The sequence below is a fragment of the Lutra lutra genome, chromosome 8 (assembly GCF_902655055.1).
Source record: "Lutra lutra chromosome 8, mLutLut1.2, whole genome shotgun sequence".
Lineage (NCBI taxonomy): Eukaryota > Metazoa > Chordata > Mammalia > Carnivora > Mustelidae > Lutra > Lutra lutra.
The window spans coordinates 18,652,893-18,668,801 of NC_062285.1; the positions used below are offsets into that span (position 1 = coordinate 18,652,893).

At 44.0% G+C, this 15,909-nt stretch overlaps 1 long non-coding RNA gene across 1 annotated transcript in view; it reads left to right on the plus strand.

Moving 5' to 3' along the window:
- The first annotated feature begins 1,204 nt into the window (after positions 1–1,204).
- Positions 1,205–15,909, plus strand: part of LOC125107293 (uncharacterized) — a 30,383-nt gene continuing 15,678 nt past the window's right edge. The window contains exon 1 of the long non-coding RNA XR_007129504.1: positions 1,205–1,301. This is a non-coding gene — a long non-coding RNA (uncharacterized LOC125107293). The remainder of the gene's footprint in view (positions 1,302–15,909) is intronic.

The window sequence follows — 15,909 nt, forward strand, 5'->3', positions numbered from 1 at the left end:
TCTCCTTCCCCTAAATATGTTGTCTTTTAGTATCTTCCTTTAACACTGCTGCTTGAGGTTGGGCCTCCCCCACTTTTTAATCCAGATGTGTGTTTTAGGTTCCTATTGGGTACCACTCCTTCGCACTTCTCTCTTCAAACCCCCGCTCCCCTCCCTTGCCCCCCATCCCCCGCCCCCAGCAGCTTGACAGCTGAGTGAGCTCCCATAAATGACAACCTGATGTAGTCACTTCTCAGCTAAGGACTGTGGCATTTGCTCAGCCTGAAGGCATGCCTCTCCCCTCCAGCCCGGAAAGTGCTCCTCCACCAGAGCTTTTCTAGGCAAGAAATTAATTTTAAAGAAAAGCCTTGGCACAATATCATTTTATTCTCAAAATTAAATTTTCTTAACCACAATACCATTGTCACATCTATTAAAATTAATAAGAATTCCTTAATATTATCTGGTAGTCCATATTTTTTTTCTGGTCTTTCCTAAAATGTATTTTTTAAAAGATGTATTTATTTGTCACGGAGAGAGCACAATCAGGGGGAGTGGCAGGTAGAGGGAGAAGCAGGCTGTCCACTGAGTAAGAAGCAGGATGTGATCCCAGCACCCCAAATCATGACCTGAGCGAAAGGCAGATGCTTAACTGGCGGAGCCACCCAGGTGTCTCTCCTAAAATGTGTTTTTACCATTGGGCTTTTCAAATTACTATCCAAAGTCCTCATATTGTATTTGATTTTTGTCTCTTATGTGTTGTTTTTCCTCTATCAGTGCTCACCTCCCATTTGTTACGTTCATTGATTTTTTTTTTGGTAAAACCAGGTCACTTGTCCTATCTGTTAAATATACCTCAGATTTATCAGATTTCTTTGTTGTGGTGTGATTTAACTTATTCTGTATCAGATTTTTTTTTTTTAAGATTTTGTTTATTTATTTGACAGACAGAGATCACAAGTAGGCAGAGAGGCAGGCAGAGAGAGAGAGGAGGAAGCAGGCTCCTTGCTGAGCAGAGAGCCCGATGTGGGGCTCGATCCCAGGACTCTGGGGTCATGACCTGAGCTGAAGGCAGAGGCTTTAACCCACTGAGCCACCCAGGAGGCCCTCTGTATCAGATATTTTAGCAGACATTTTAGTTTGGCCAAGAGAACAAGGTGTGAGTTCTAGTTCTGTTACTGACAGTGTTACTTTGGGAACCTGCCCCCACCACCCCCACCCCCCACCCAGCCTGTCTTCATTTTTCTGCTTGAAAACTAGGCATGACAGAAATCTGTTCTATCTTTAGGACATCACGAAAATGAAATGACATGCTCCATGAGGTAAGAATTAAGTTTCTTGGGAAGAAGCCCTGTATAAGAATGATCGGAAAAACTTTTCTTGGGGTGGTGGCCATAACAGTGAATTTAGAAGTACACAAGCTTTCGTGACATGTGGGAGAAGGCGTGAATTCACTGGATGTGGAGATCGATATTCTCTTCCTGTCTGCATATATACCAAGATTTCTGGATCTAAATGGTAAAGGAGGGTGTAAAGAAGCAATACAATTCAATTAGAAGTGTCACATCACATTAAGCTTACTCTGTCTGTCTTCTTCATTACTACTTCCAATACCAGGAGTACCAGCACAGATCTAGCAGTTTCTTTACTCCCCAGTGGGGTGATAACAGCAAATGGCAGGAAAAGAACACTTGGGACAAGAAACTGTATTGCATGGGGTGACAATATGATGTCTGAAGAGACCATGGGCCTCTCAGCTTGCATTGACGGACCCCGAAATCTCAAAGATTGCTAGCCAATTTACAGACTCTGTCCTGGTGGCTTCCTTGCCACCTGCCTGCCGGCCACCATGTTCTCTTTACAAACCCAAATTCCTGGGATGGTCTGATGTAGGACTCCCTCCCTTGTTCCACTCAAGTCCTTTACTAGGCATCTCTTGCCCTACGTGAATGGGAAAGTTCTTAGTTACAAGACAGCTGGTCGCCATGTCCTCTGTTGGGTTGGGACACTGTGGCCAAATGTAAAAAGCTCAGGGCAGTCTTTTAAGTTCGGGAGACTGAAAAATAATTTCAATATCAAGAACCTAAGGGAAAGCACTGGTGATCTGAAGTTTGCCCCGTGTTCTGGCAGGACTGTCTACAAACCCTACTACCCCTCCAAGTGCTAAATACCACGTGGTGTCATTTAAGCAAGCACCTCTGGGTTCCTCAGTCAGCCTTTGCTAAGGGCATATCTGAATGGAACATGATATTAGGCAAGGAAGCTTTTTATTTAGTTAGTGGGTTATGGGGTGTCTTTCCAAAAGATACACATCTACCTGAAACCTCAGACTATGTATGACCCTATTTGGAATATGGGCCTTTGCAGAAGGAATCAAGGTAGGAACCCGGAGATGAAATTGCTCTGCTTTAGGGTGGGCTACAATCCAATGAGTGTCCTTGAATGAGGCAGGAAAGGGGGACCCAGAGAGACACTAGGGCCAGGTCAGGGGAAGACAGAGGCAGAGATGGGAGCGATGCCGCCAGGAGCCACGGAATGCCTTGGACCGGTAGAAGATGGCAGAGGCAGGGAGGGAGTCTCCCCTAGAGCCTTTGGAAGGAGTGCAGCCCTGCTGACCCCTTGATTTCACTCCATGCCTCCAGAACAGTGAGAAGATACATTTCCATTGTGGTAAGCCACCAAGTATATGGGAAGTTGCTGCAGCCGCTGAGAGGCTAACACGCTTGGCCTATGTGAAGACTTTGGTCTTTGCCTGCCCTTATACAAGCCCTTGCAAGGAACTTCAGTTGGAAAAATTATTTCCCTGTTCAGGTAAGCCCCAAATCATACTTTTTTGCAGACAGATGCTGATAGTTCTTGGAATGGCTGAGGTTTTAGAGAGAAGCAGCAGGCAGATTATAGAATTGGCCATCTGGCCCCTTAGAAGGGATCTCACGGTTTGCAGTGTCCTCGTGAGACCACCTGGTGAGACCACCCTGGTCCAAAGTTACGTTCTCAGGTTTGCAGATCCAAAGACATTTATTCTTTTTAGGGTGCCTAGAGTGGATTGCATTCTTAGGGGATAAGTTGCAGAGAACTATAAACTAAAAAGATGGCTTGTAATTTAAGATAGGAAACATAGCTCCGTAGTGATGGAAATGTTTCTATATGTTGTTCAAGACTCTTCCTTTCTAGGTTTAGAGTATTAGACAAACTAAATTATTCACAGGAAATCGCTTGCTGGGAGAGTAACTCACCCACGCCCATGTTCTCCTCCCCTTTTTTGGCCAGGGGTCATGTGAGGAGCTCTTGCCATGAGAATGTGAGCAAAAGCTAGGAATTACCTCCCGCCAAGTCTTAAGAGTGGGTGTACTTTCTCTACCCTCTCCTTCCCTATCCCCCTCCCCACCCAATGGATAGTCCTCTAAGGACTTGCGGAGGCCAAAATATTAAATGGTCTCTGAATGACTGTGAGAGCAGAGCCTACCTGTGCCCCAACTGACGGTCGGTCGTTGGAATGCGACCCCACAGAGACATAAACGTTATTGCTTTAAACCAATGCAATTTCAGGGTTATCCATTACACAGCATAACTTACACTAAGAAATACATTTGGTGAGCATGAAATGAGAGTGAGGGGATTTGGGTAGTCCTAGAGAATGTTGCGTCCAGACGGCAGTAAATCTGACGGACTATCCCTCCTGCACTGTGGAGTCGGCTTTCCAGAAACTGGTGGGCTTGTGTTCTCAAAACTAGGGGCTCTTGACCTGGAGAGTCCTGGATAAACACTGACAATTCTTGCTCTGTGGGGCTTGGATTTTTCCAGCCTCTGTGCTGAGTATCCTTGTCCACTAAACATCCTCATCACGGCAGAGGCTTTAACACACTGAGCCAACCAGGCACCCCAAATTTTCTCTTTTGAGCTATATATTCAGATGAGTGATCTTAACATTTATATATTATTATATATTTATAATATTCTATTTTATAATTTATAAATTATATGTAATTTATATATTATATGACTTTCTGCTTACTTCTTTTTAATTATAAAATTAATGCACAACATGGTAAAGGCAAAACAGAAAAAATAAAAGGTGGGGCACCCAGGTGGCTCAGTCCTCCCCCTGCAACCCCGCTCGTGCTCTCTCTCTGCCTGAGACAAATAAATAAAATCTCAAATAAGATAAAAGGTAAGTCTCCTTTTCTTCTTCCTCACCTATCCCCAAAGGTAAATTATGATAGTCTCTTGTTTATCCTTACAAAAATCTTGAATGCATAAACACACACACACCATTTGCTGTATATATAAAATTTAAAAATACAAATAAATGGTATTTCTTTATTTTTTACCTTGCTCTTTGCACTTTTTATACAGTAATATATCTTGGATATTCTTGAAAGATCAGAGATGAGTAAACATACTTCCTGCCTCTGGGAGTATGTCAGGGAGCAGGTAAATCAGGAGCGTGAACGACCTAAAATCTAGAGTATATGATTAGTAGTATTCGAGAGAGAAGCACGATGTGCTATGCTATTTGAAAGGGCAAAGGAATTACACGAGTTTTTCTTGGGGTGTGCATCTATGGAAAAAGTTCCTCTTAGTGATTGACTTCCTTCCATGTGTCAGGCACTGTACCCAGTGCTTTATGTACAGTATCTCTTGAAGTCACAAATACCTCAGTGAGGTAAGTATTGCCCTATTGTCCCCATTTTATAGATCAGATCGTGGATGCTCAGAGTGCCAACTTATCGAAGTTCACATTGGTAGCATGTGGCTTAACAGCGATTTCAACTTCCAAACCCATGCACACTTTCCACTTCACTTGCCTCCCAACAAAAACTCAGAATGACTTATTCCAACAATGGTCAAACCACGGAGTCATGGGCTGGAACCGTTACAAGTGAGTAGACAGGTCTTTCCCTTCTGTGATCAACTCTTAATTCATGTGGACAAGGAAGCTCTTCTGTCTTGTTGAGAACAGGTGGCTGTGTAGCTTCAGGCAAGAGCCTGAACACATGTGTGTTTCAGTTTCTTTATCTTCAATATGGAGAAGTAATAGTGAATGTCTTCCAAGGGTTATGAGGGTTCAATGCGTTAATGCACCTAAAGCATTTAAAGAGCGCCAGACCCGTAGTGAGCTCTCAGTGCACGTTGGCTACTATGACTCTGAGTAAAGGTGTCTGTGGGTTGGAGAACAGGAAGGAAAGTAGGGATGAGGGGAGGCCACAAAAGGGAGGCTAAATGGAAGGGTCAACCTCCAAGAGGGCCTTGAGGACAACATGGACACATGAAGCAGAAGCTATGGACAGTTGGCAAGAAAGTAGGCAGAAACTGGGGAGGAAATCCCCTGTCCCATGCCCTCCACCCCACACACTCTATCCCCCACCTCCAAGGTTTGGAGGTGAAGAGAAGGCAAAAGGGTCCAGATTCACTGAGAAGCCCCACCTCAGTCTCTTGCTAGATCAGAGTCAAACGAGGGAGGTATGACTGACCACTGGGGAGTCACCCCGAGGGCACCTGGGGGGAATGCAGGGGATTATGTAGGAGAGAGGACTCCAACATGCACCTTTTTTTTTTTTTTTTAAGATTTTATTTATTTGTTTGACAGAGATCACAAGGAGGCAGAGAGGCAGGCAGAGAGAGAGGAGGAAGCAGGCTCCCCGCTGAGCAGAGAGCCCGACGTGGGGCTCGATCCCAGGACCCCGGGATCACGACCTGAGTCGAAGGCAGAGGCCTTAACCCACGGAGCCACCCAGGCGCCCCCCAACATGCACCCTTAAGTCATCGGTGCTTTCAGTAAATGACAGCTTGCTTTAACTTCTCCACATACACTTACCATTTCCAGCCTATGCCCATGGTACCGTGCTTGAGGCGTGTGGCAACCAGCTCCAGAGGGCACAGCCTTGGGAAACAGTGGTGACTGCAATAGCTCTTTTCCCTTAGCCACTGACCTGGAGTTCCATCTGTTCCAGAATGAGGAGCAGAGCTGATGCAAGAACTTGACATTTGTCCTTTTCTCACCTGCCTGTCTGGCTCTCCGTTGGCCCAGGCTGAGGGGCTGTTGCCAATGTTTGCCTCTGACATTCTACTTCCAAAAAAAAAAAAAAAAAATCCTATGGCCCACCATAGTCTTATGAATACTGACTGCCAGGTTAGGTGAAGTTTGGGGTCTGGGAATCATCCCATCTTCTCAGGGTAAGCGTCTGAAGATTTGCATCAGAATCACATGTGTATGTGCTGGGGGTGCTTGGTACACATGCAAATTCTTGGGTCTCATCCCCACAGATGGTCTGAGTCAGGGTCTCTGGGGACCAAGCCTGGGAATGTGAATTCTATATATATATTTTTTATTTTTTTTAATTTTATTTTTAATAAACATATATTTTTATCCCCAGGGGTACAGGTCTGCGAATCGCCAGGTTTACACACTTCACAGCACTCACCATAGCACATACCCTCCCCAATATCCATAACCCCACCCCCCCAACCCCCCCTCCCCCCACCAACCCTCAGTTTGTTTTGTGAGATTAAGAGTCACTTATGGTTTGTCTCCCTCCCAATCCCATCTTGTTACATTTATTCTTCTCCTACCCCCTTGGAATGTGAATTCTAAATCGACATACCACTTGAGTCTGATGTGCAAAAAGTTTGAGGATTATTGTTTTGGGGGTGACCTTGCCTATCTCTTATCTACTATGAGTTGATCTTAGAGTGGGCCATCTTATCTCCAAGTGCTTATGGGAATTCTTGGTGCCAGTGATACTTTTGCTATGTTCATTATGTCTTGGGTTAAAAACTCTATTGAGTACTACTGAGTATTCCTGGGGTGCTTGGGTGGCTTAGTCGGTTAAGTGTCTGCCTTCTGTTCAGGTCATGATCTCGGGGTCTTGGGATCGAGCCCTGCATGGGGCTCCCTGCTCAGCAGGGAGTCTGCATCTCCCTGTGCCCCTTCCCCCAGCTCATGGTGTGTGTGTGTGTCTCTCTCTCAAATGAATAAATAAAATCTTAAAAAAAGAAAGAAAGAAAGAAAGAAAGATTCCCGAATGGGGTGGTCCTACCTAATCAACACAGTCTTGACTCTGCTGCACAGAGTTGGCAAAACTGGGTTTATAGCCTTTTCTTCAATTCTGTCTTAATGAGGCTACTTTTTGTCTGGAAACCACCCTCAGTCAAAATAGCTTATTAACTGTTTCTTATAATAAAGGCATAGGCTCTTAAATGATTAGCATTTCAAATAATACTACACAGCGCTGTTATTTATTTTGTGTTCCTCCTGCTCAACAGCAGGGAAGTTAAGTTAGTTAAACCAGGAGGCCTGAGGTTTGAGGCAGCTCTGATGCCATGGGGGCCTACCTGAGCAAACCAAAATCTAAGCCGGAAATGCCTCAAGGTTATGAACTTGAAATCTCAGGACAGCCCATCACAAACAGCCAACTAGGCTTTAAGCTGCAGCCAATCAAATAATCTCCTTTCTTTGCTTCTGTCTTTCCTCTGTAAAAATCTCTTCCTTGGCTCCTGTCAGAGGAGCTCTCCTAATGACTTCCGGTTTATTACTGACTGATTCCCATCGATTTATGCTCAATAAACTCCTAAGATTTTTGATATGCTTCCATTTATCTTTTAAGGGTGACCGTTGGAGGCATGCATGAGGAAAGCACTTTTCTTTTTTTTTTTTCTTATATTTATTTTTAGTGAGAGTGAGAGCATGCATGTGAGTGAGTGGGGGAGGGGCAGAGGGAGAGAGTATCTTGAGTAGCTTCTGTACTATCCGGGGAGCCTGATGGGGGCAGGGCAGGGTGGGGGCTTGATCTCATGACCCTGAGATCTTGACCTGAGTCCTTTGACTTAGGAGAAGAATAGAATAGGAGGCTTACCCAAATGAGCCACCCAGGCATCCCAGGTAAACTCTGACAAAACCATTATTCATTGGCTGAAGGAAATCTATCCCAACAGAAAATCTGGGTTGTGGCAGGAGGGAATACACAATAGGAGAGGGAGCTCAGAAAACATTATGCTTGTTCTGATGAGGGTAAATGAATTCTAATGCTTGCCTAGAGAGCAGTAGGATGGTTCTCTGGTTCTCCCTGACTTTTCACATTCACCCACATCTCTCTGACCACTGGGAGGGTCCCATCCTCCTATCATCTCTTCTCTACACAATTATCCCCTGGCCCAGGCACTCAAGGCGTCAGGCTGATTTTACTGACAAAGAGGTCCATGTCAGCTGCAGCCGCTTGAGGACACAGTGTGCATCCCCAGCCATCTCAGGAGTGTAATCCCCGCACCCCAGAGACAGCCTTTTTGAAAAGGAGACTTTTCATATAACATCAGATTGCAACTAAGTGGCATCACTAATGACGATTCCTCTGGAACGTCTGCCTCTTAATTCGCTGGGAAATGCAAACCCTAGAACATTCTGAAGGTTTTACTTTTGACCTCTTAAGACAATAATGCGATTTGAGAAGGGAGGGAGAAGCGTGAGAGTTAAATTTCTGGTCAAAGAATGTAGCATCTTCCTGCCAGGTGGTTGCACCTTAGAAATAAAAGAAGCAACAAAAAATAATGCGGATTTTGTGTCTATCATGGTGAACAGAATACTATTTTTATGCAGTTTGTACAGAATTAGGAGGATTAATTGCCTTTACAGTGAGTTTTAAAATGCCGACTCTAGATGTGTTTACCTATCTGTTAGGTTAAATTAGTCCACATTTTTAAAGCCTCTGTGTTATGGATGGACGTACATTCCTGTCTGTGTACATGGGGAAGGAAGTTAGACACTGGCAATTTTCTGAAACATTCCCTCTCCTGATGCCAAATTTCCTATTGCTAATCCCTTATCCTGATCCCTCTCCTGGGGAGTCTTGCTTAACCCCAAACCTGTAAATCTTCTGGGCAAAGAATGTTGGCTGACAAAGCACGAGGCTTAGATTTTTAAAGTGACACAAGGAATTTTTGTTCCTATCTTCTAGCGGGCTGAAAAAGATTTTTATCAATTTGATTCATCACTGTGAAAGCGGTCTCATGGTAGATTGAATTTCCTCTGAATTTTTAGAGTGGTAAATGAATAAATTGATCCTTTTTTTTTTTTTTTAATGTCAGAGAACCGGTTGCCGTAGTTACTTCTTGATTTTTCTGCATATAGCTTGTGTACGTATGTTGTAAGCTTATTCATGGCAATTCAATTTCTTGCTATACCTTGGGGGCACTGATACCTTCCTGATTTTGTTTTGTTTAAGATAACAATACATTTATTTTGAAAAAGTGTTTGGGAGATTAACATGTGTAGAGCTGCATTTTTGTATCATTCTCTCTTCTATTGTGGTTCTGCGTTTGCCTCCATTTCCTGGGACTTGTCTTCCGGCCTAAATCTTTGGAGCTGTATTTTTCCTTTCTTTCTTCTTCTTCTTCTTTTTTTGGTTCCCTGAAAGAAAGACTCTTCACTAATCACTAGGGAAATGCAAACCTAAACCACAATTAGATACCTCGTCACACACATTAGGAAGGCTATTTAAAAAAACAAACAAACCAAAACATCAGAAAATAATAAAGCCAATGAGGATGTGGAGAAATTGGAATACTTCTGCATTGCTGGAGGGAATACAAAATAGAGCAGCTGCTGTGGAAACCAGTATGGTGGTTCCTCAAAAATTAAACATTGACTTACCATATGTCAAAGAATTGAAAGTAGGGACTTGAATGCATAGTTGCACACCCATGTTCATAGAAGCATGATTCACAATAGTTAAGTATCCATCGATGGATAAATGGAGAAACAAAATGTGGTGTATGGATGCAATAGAATATTCTTCTGCCTTAAAGAGGAAGGAAATTCTAATACATGCCCCAAAATGGATGAAAATCGAAATAAGCCAATCACAAAAGGACAAATACTGTGTAATCCACTTATACAAGGTGCCTAGAGTCATCCAAGTCATCCGAGACAGAAAGCAGAATGTACAGGGGTGGTCTCGGGGCGTGGGGTGGGTAGCAGGAGGGAGGAGGAGCCAGTGGCTCAGGGGTACAGAGCTTCTGTTAAGGAAGAAGAAAAATGGGGCGCCTGGGTGGCTCTGTGGGTTAGGCCGCTGCCTTCGGCTCGGGTCATGATCTCGGGGTCCTGGGATCGAGCCCCGCGTCGGGCTCTCTGCTCAGCGGGGAGCCTGCTTCCTCCTCTCTCTCTGCCTGCCTCTCTGCCTGCTTGTGATCTCTCTGTCAAATAAATAAATAAAATCTTTAAAAAAAAAAAAAAAGAAAAAGTTCTGGAAATGGGTGATGCTGGTGGTTTGCAGAACCATGGAAATACACTAAGTGCCACAGAGCTGTATGCTTAAAAAATGGTCAAAACTGGAAATTTTATGTTATGGAAAAGAAAGGCTTGTCCATTGTGATTTTACAAAATGCAGCCTTTCTAGTGACTCTCCTGTACTAGTGGGCCGCTGACAGCACGGAGACCACCTTAGTAACACAAAGCCTGCCGGGCCACCTCTTCACTTGGGCTTGCTTTAGCCTTCACCTTCTCCAGCCCATCCAGGAAACGGGAAGGTTGAGTGGTGCACAAAGACGGCCGGCCCTTCGCAGGGACGTTGCAGTCAATCCTCGACATGTAAGACCCGTGCCTGGCTCTGAACTGTGCTGGAGTAAGGTGTGCTGGCGTCCAAACAGTCTGGTCTCTTTGCCAAAGCACAGTGATGAAAAGGTCCAGGAGAGAGAAAGTAAACTCATGCTGTAGACATCGTAGGGCAGGTCACAGTTCCCTGAACTTTCCAGATCATCAAAATCCTTCTGGATGATTGCAGGGCTCTACCTTAAGCTTCTGAAATCAGAAAGTCCAGGGGACAGGTACTGGGAATCTGGTTTTGTTTGGGTTTTTCTTCATCAAGCATTTTAGGGGCTTTCTAATGATCTGGAAAGTTTGGTATTATGTGTCCTTGCAAAATTCATTCATTGAGGCCCTAACCCTCAAGGTAATGGTATTTGGAGACAAGCCTTTGGCTGTAATTAGGGAGTAGATGAGATCATCAGGGTGAAGCCTTGATCCCGTAAGGGTCCGTGTATGGAAGAGACCAGAGAGCTCACCCTCTCTCACCACATACACACCTGAAGGAAAGGCCATGAGAGTCCCCGGTGAGAGAGCAAGCCGAGAAGAGGGGCTCTCAGCAGCAACTGAATCAGCCGGCACCTTGATCTTGGACTTCCAACTTCCAGAACTGTGAGGAAATAGATTTCTGTTGTTTAAGCCACCTGCTCTGTGGTGTTTTATTACAGTACCAAAGCTGTCTTTGGGAAGTATTCACGATGGTCAGAGTGCAGGCTTGGTTACCTTCTACAAGGAGCAAAACCCTGGAAATCTTGAGGCTTTTTTTTTTTTCTTCAAATGTGGGTTCTGTTGCTGCTCCACAGAGCCCCTGTTGGAAAACGCTAGTTGGGATGCGTCCCCCCTCTACTGGGCTTGCTTATGCCTGTGCGGGATGGAGGGGTTGCTTGTGCCGGTGAACCTGGAGGCAAAGCTGGTCACTGATGGCAAGTGTCTCTTACTCAAGGAAAGGGACGAGGGCACTGCCAAGCGGTTGTGCTTGTGGTGACTTCTGGAAGATGCTCAGGGTCTTCCCTGCTCCGCCAGCACCACGGCACACCCGTTAGTTGAAGCTATGTGCTCGGTAACCCCTGTAGTGCAGAGAGTACAGTGTGGGTATTGGACTGTCCTGAGATAAAAACTGCACCAACTTTGCTCTGTACAAACTTAAAAATAGCTATTCCCATCTTCGCTTTAGACGTGCAGAATTAAAATTATCTTACATTATATTGTATTTATGGGACACATTTTATACATATTAAAGTAATTATGGGCAAATCACAAGCTTCTAAAGTTCCAGGAACTGGCAGCTCTTTTGTTTTTGGAAATTGAGAGAATGAGAACAAAAAAAAAAAAAAAAAAGGAACTTTTATTTTTCCATTTTGGCTAAGCCTCAAAAATTCTTGTACCTTTACAAAGGGACTCAGAGACTCTAGATTTTGTAAGGTTTTCTGGATTTTCTTAATCTTTCCTGTTTGGTCTGGATATTTGAGTTTCTACTGGTATATACTGGTTCTATTTTTGTTCAGCTAATTTTTTTCTATTTCTCAATTTTAAGAAATTACCACTTTGGGGAAGAGTTGTTTTCTATCAAAGACTTGGATAAGTCAGGGGCACCTGGGTGGCTCAGTGGGTTAAGCCTCTGCTTTCGGCTCAGGTCATGATCCCAGGGTCCTGGGATCGAGCCCCACATCGGGCTCTCTGCTCCGCGGGGAGCCTGCTTCCTCCTCTCTCTCTGCCTGCCTCTCTGCCTACTTGTGATCTCTGTCTGTCAAATAAATAAATAAAATCTTTAAAAAAAAAAAAAAAGACTTGGATAAGTCATTTGGGCTATGCCAAATTGGCCTTCGGAAATCTTCCTATGCAAACTGATTTTTTTTCCTCACCTGGTATTTACATCTTCTCTGATATTTAAGATGTGATTTTTTTTTTGTCTGAAAGATGAGGTGAATAAACAAACACATTCTTTGGAATAAAAAATGTTTGCTTCTGGAGGTGTAACCAGGCAGGTCAGATTTGTACCTGAATATGTACTGAAAGAAACAGTATTTACCTGTCTCAAAAGGCAGTCAATTATATCCCTTAAAAAACTAGGAATCTCATACTGTGGTCCTTGACCAGGTGTGTTCTCCTTATGGGCTAACGCAGACTTAAAAAAAAAAAAAAGTACTTTTGGGGGAATTCTTTCAGGTGAATGAGGCAATATTTCATAAATTTTCATTTTTATCTTTGATTTATAGAGCTACTTACCACTAACCTATTGAATAGTTGAGAATAGCTATGTTTCTTATATAGCTCAACACCCCAAAACCAAATAACCCAATTAAAACATGCGCAGATGACATGAACAGCCATTTCCCCAAGAAGATAGACAGATGGCCAACAACTACCCAAAAAGATGTTCAGCATCACTTACCATCAGGGAAATGCAAATCAGAACCACAATGAGATATCACACCTCACACCTGTCAGAAAGGCTAAAATTAACGACATGAGAAACAACAGGTGTTGGTGAGAATGTGGAGAAAGAGGAACCTTCGTGCACTGTTGGTGGGAATGCAAACGGGTGTAGCCACTCTGGAAAACAGCATGGAGGGCCCTCAAAAAACTAAAAATAGAACTACCTTATGATCCAGTAATTGCGCTATTGTGTAAGTCACCCAAAGAATACAAGAACATTAATTCAAAGGGATACATGCACCCCTATGTTTAAAGCAGTATTATTTACAACAGCCAAATTGAGGAAACTGCCCAAGTGTCCATCAATAGATGAATGGATAAAGAAGATGTGGTGTAGATACACCATGGAATATTATTCGGCCATAAAAAGAGTGAAATCTTGCCATCTGCAACAGCATGAATGGAGCTAGAGGCCATAATGCTGAGTGAAATACCTCCATCAGAGAAAGACAAATATCATACGATTTCACTCATAGGTAGAATTTAAGAAATAAAGCAAACTAGCAAAGGGGGAAAAACGAGTCAAACCAAGAAACAGACTCTTCACTACAGAGAACAAACTGATGGTCACCAGAGGGGAGGTGGGTGGGGGAGGGGGAAACAGGGGATGGGGAGGAAGGCGGGAACTTGTCGTACATGATGTGCAACCGGTGATGTATGGAATTGTTGAATCACTATACTGCATGCCCCAAACTAATATAACACTGTATGTTAACTGACTGGAATGAAAAGAAAAAAAGAATAGCTATATTTAATATTTGATCTATTTCATTACCAGCATTTATGGATGGTACTACCTCAATATTCTAAGACGTTGGCTGCCATGTGCATAATTTTGGTAACATTATGAAGCAGGCCCTGTGTAGATGCTCAAGGAATTTCTGGAAACTGGGGGAAAAGATGCCTTACAGTGCTTGGGTACATGTGGCTGTGCTTTCAAATGGCTGGTAGTCATGCTTTTACATAACAAATTCCAGTTAGTTTGAGTGACGTTTGGTGATGGTGATAGTGGTTACGGTGTGTATTTTCATGAACACTATTTTTGGCCTGTTATTTTCCAGTACCTCGTCTTGAATCCACACATGGATGGGCTATTGTTATAGTACGATTCATCCATGTGTCTTTCACCAAAGTATGTAATTTTCCTAACAGTTACTTGTGCAGGGACAGGTCACTGCTGATCTGCTACCAATCCATTTGTGTTTTTTAAATAACTTATACAACACTTAGCCAATTGGAACATTTCTGGGTTCCCTTTCGGGTAGAGGTGGCGCTGGGCTGCCATGTGAAATCACGTGATTGCTGCCTTTCCACTCTGTATGACAGAGTTCTCTCCAACAGGTAATTCGGAAAGGCGGAGGTAGGGCGGGCTTTAAGATCCTTCCCTTTGCTCAAAAGAATGTGGTTGGGAGCCACTGCTTTAAATCAAAACTTCCAGGAATTGACTATTCGAATGTACATCTATCATGAATGATTTTCCTATAAATCAGTGAATCTCAAGTCTGGCTGCACATTAGCATCTCCTGGGAATTATGTTTAAAATATTGATGCCGAGTCCAACTTCAGACCAATTGAACTGAGCTGTCTGGAGGTGGAGGCCAAGCATTGCGTTTTTTAAGAGCATCGGAGGTAATGACGAGGCCGAGTGAAGGTCGAGAATTGCCATGAATGAACGCCTTGAACTCCTTAGGTCTATAAAAGCAGCAGCAACTGCCATTATTGTCAAGGAACAGAAATCTCATGGAGACAAAAACACGAAAAGAGTATTGTTGAAAAAAAAAAAGAACATTGTTTTGGGAGAAATCATTGGTTCATAGGGCGACTGACTGCACGGCAGTAACAGTAAATAAAGAAAACACAGAGTTATACATAAAGTCTAAGTGTGCCCTTTCACTTTACAGTTTGTATTATTGGATGCTCCCGTTAGGGACAGCATAAGCGGGGAGGAGCGAGGGAAACGAGTCAGCCAGAGAGTGGGTGTCAGGAGATGCGGGTGTAGGGGAGAGGGACGTTTGTGAGAGCAGGTGGCCAGGGTCATGGAGAGCCAGCTAGAGGCGACCGGAGGGGTTGTGACAAGTGGGGGAGAGCAGTGACAGAGGGAACTGGCAGAGGGAATAGATGAAGCCTCGCTGTGGGTCAGACACCATGGACACAGGGACAGGGATTCAGGAGCAGGAGAGGGGGCAAAGAGAAGCCAAAGAGGGAACTGGAATCAGGGGCAGGAAAAGAGATGGGGCTTCAGATCTTTAGACTGGAGGTGATGCATGAGCTCTCCGCCCCGTGGAATCAGCCAAGAGCCCAGCTTCAGGTGAACAGCACTGCAGAGGGCTGGGGCCAGCCAAGTAATGGAACACAAGGTTAACCCCAGAAATCCTGAAATGTCCCTTTACCTGACACATGCCTGGGACCAGAGCCTGTAGGTACAGTAGGAAGAACCTTACTTTTCAATAAGTAAATCTTAAAAAAGCCAAAAACCCCAAAAAGCAAAAATCAAACAAACAAAAAGCAACAACAACAAAAAAACAAAACCAAAACTGGAAGAGGCAACTGAGAGGCTCAGTTGGTTAAGCATCTGACTCTTGGTCACGATCTCATGGGATGTGGGATGGAGCCTTGCAAAGGGGGAGAGGGGGGTGTCCATGCTCAGCAGGGAATCTAATTGAGATAACTGACCTCTAACCCTCCCTCCTCTTGCCCACGTGCTCTCTCTCTCAAATAAATAAATAAATCTTAAAAAAAAAAAAAAAGAACCTTACTTCACAGGTTCTGATTGAGCATAATCCTCCCACAGTCCCAGCAAAGATGGCTTCCCCCCAGGAATGGCGGCTTCCATCACATCCACTTCCCGCAGCCCTTTACATGTCCTGTTTCCTACCACAAAGCCCAGCTCCTGACAGTGAGGAGTGTGGCTTGTCCAC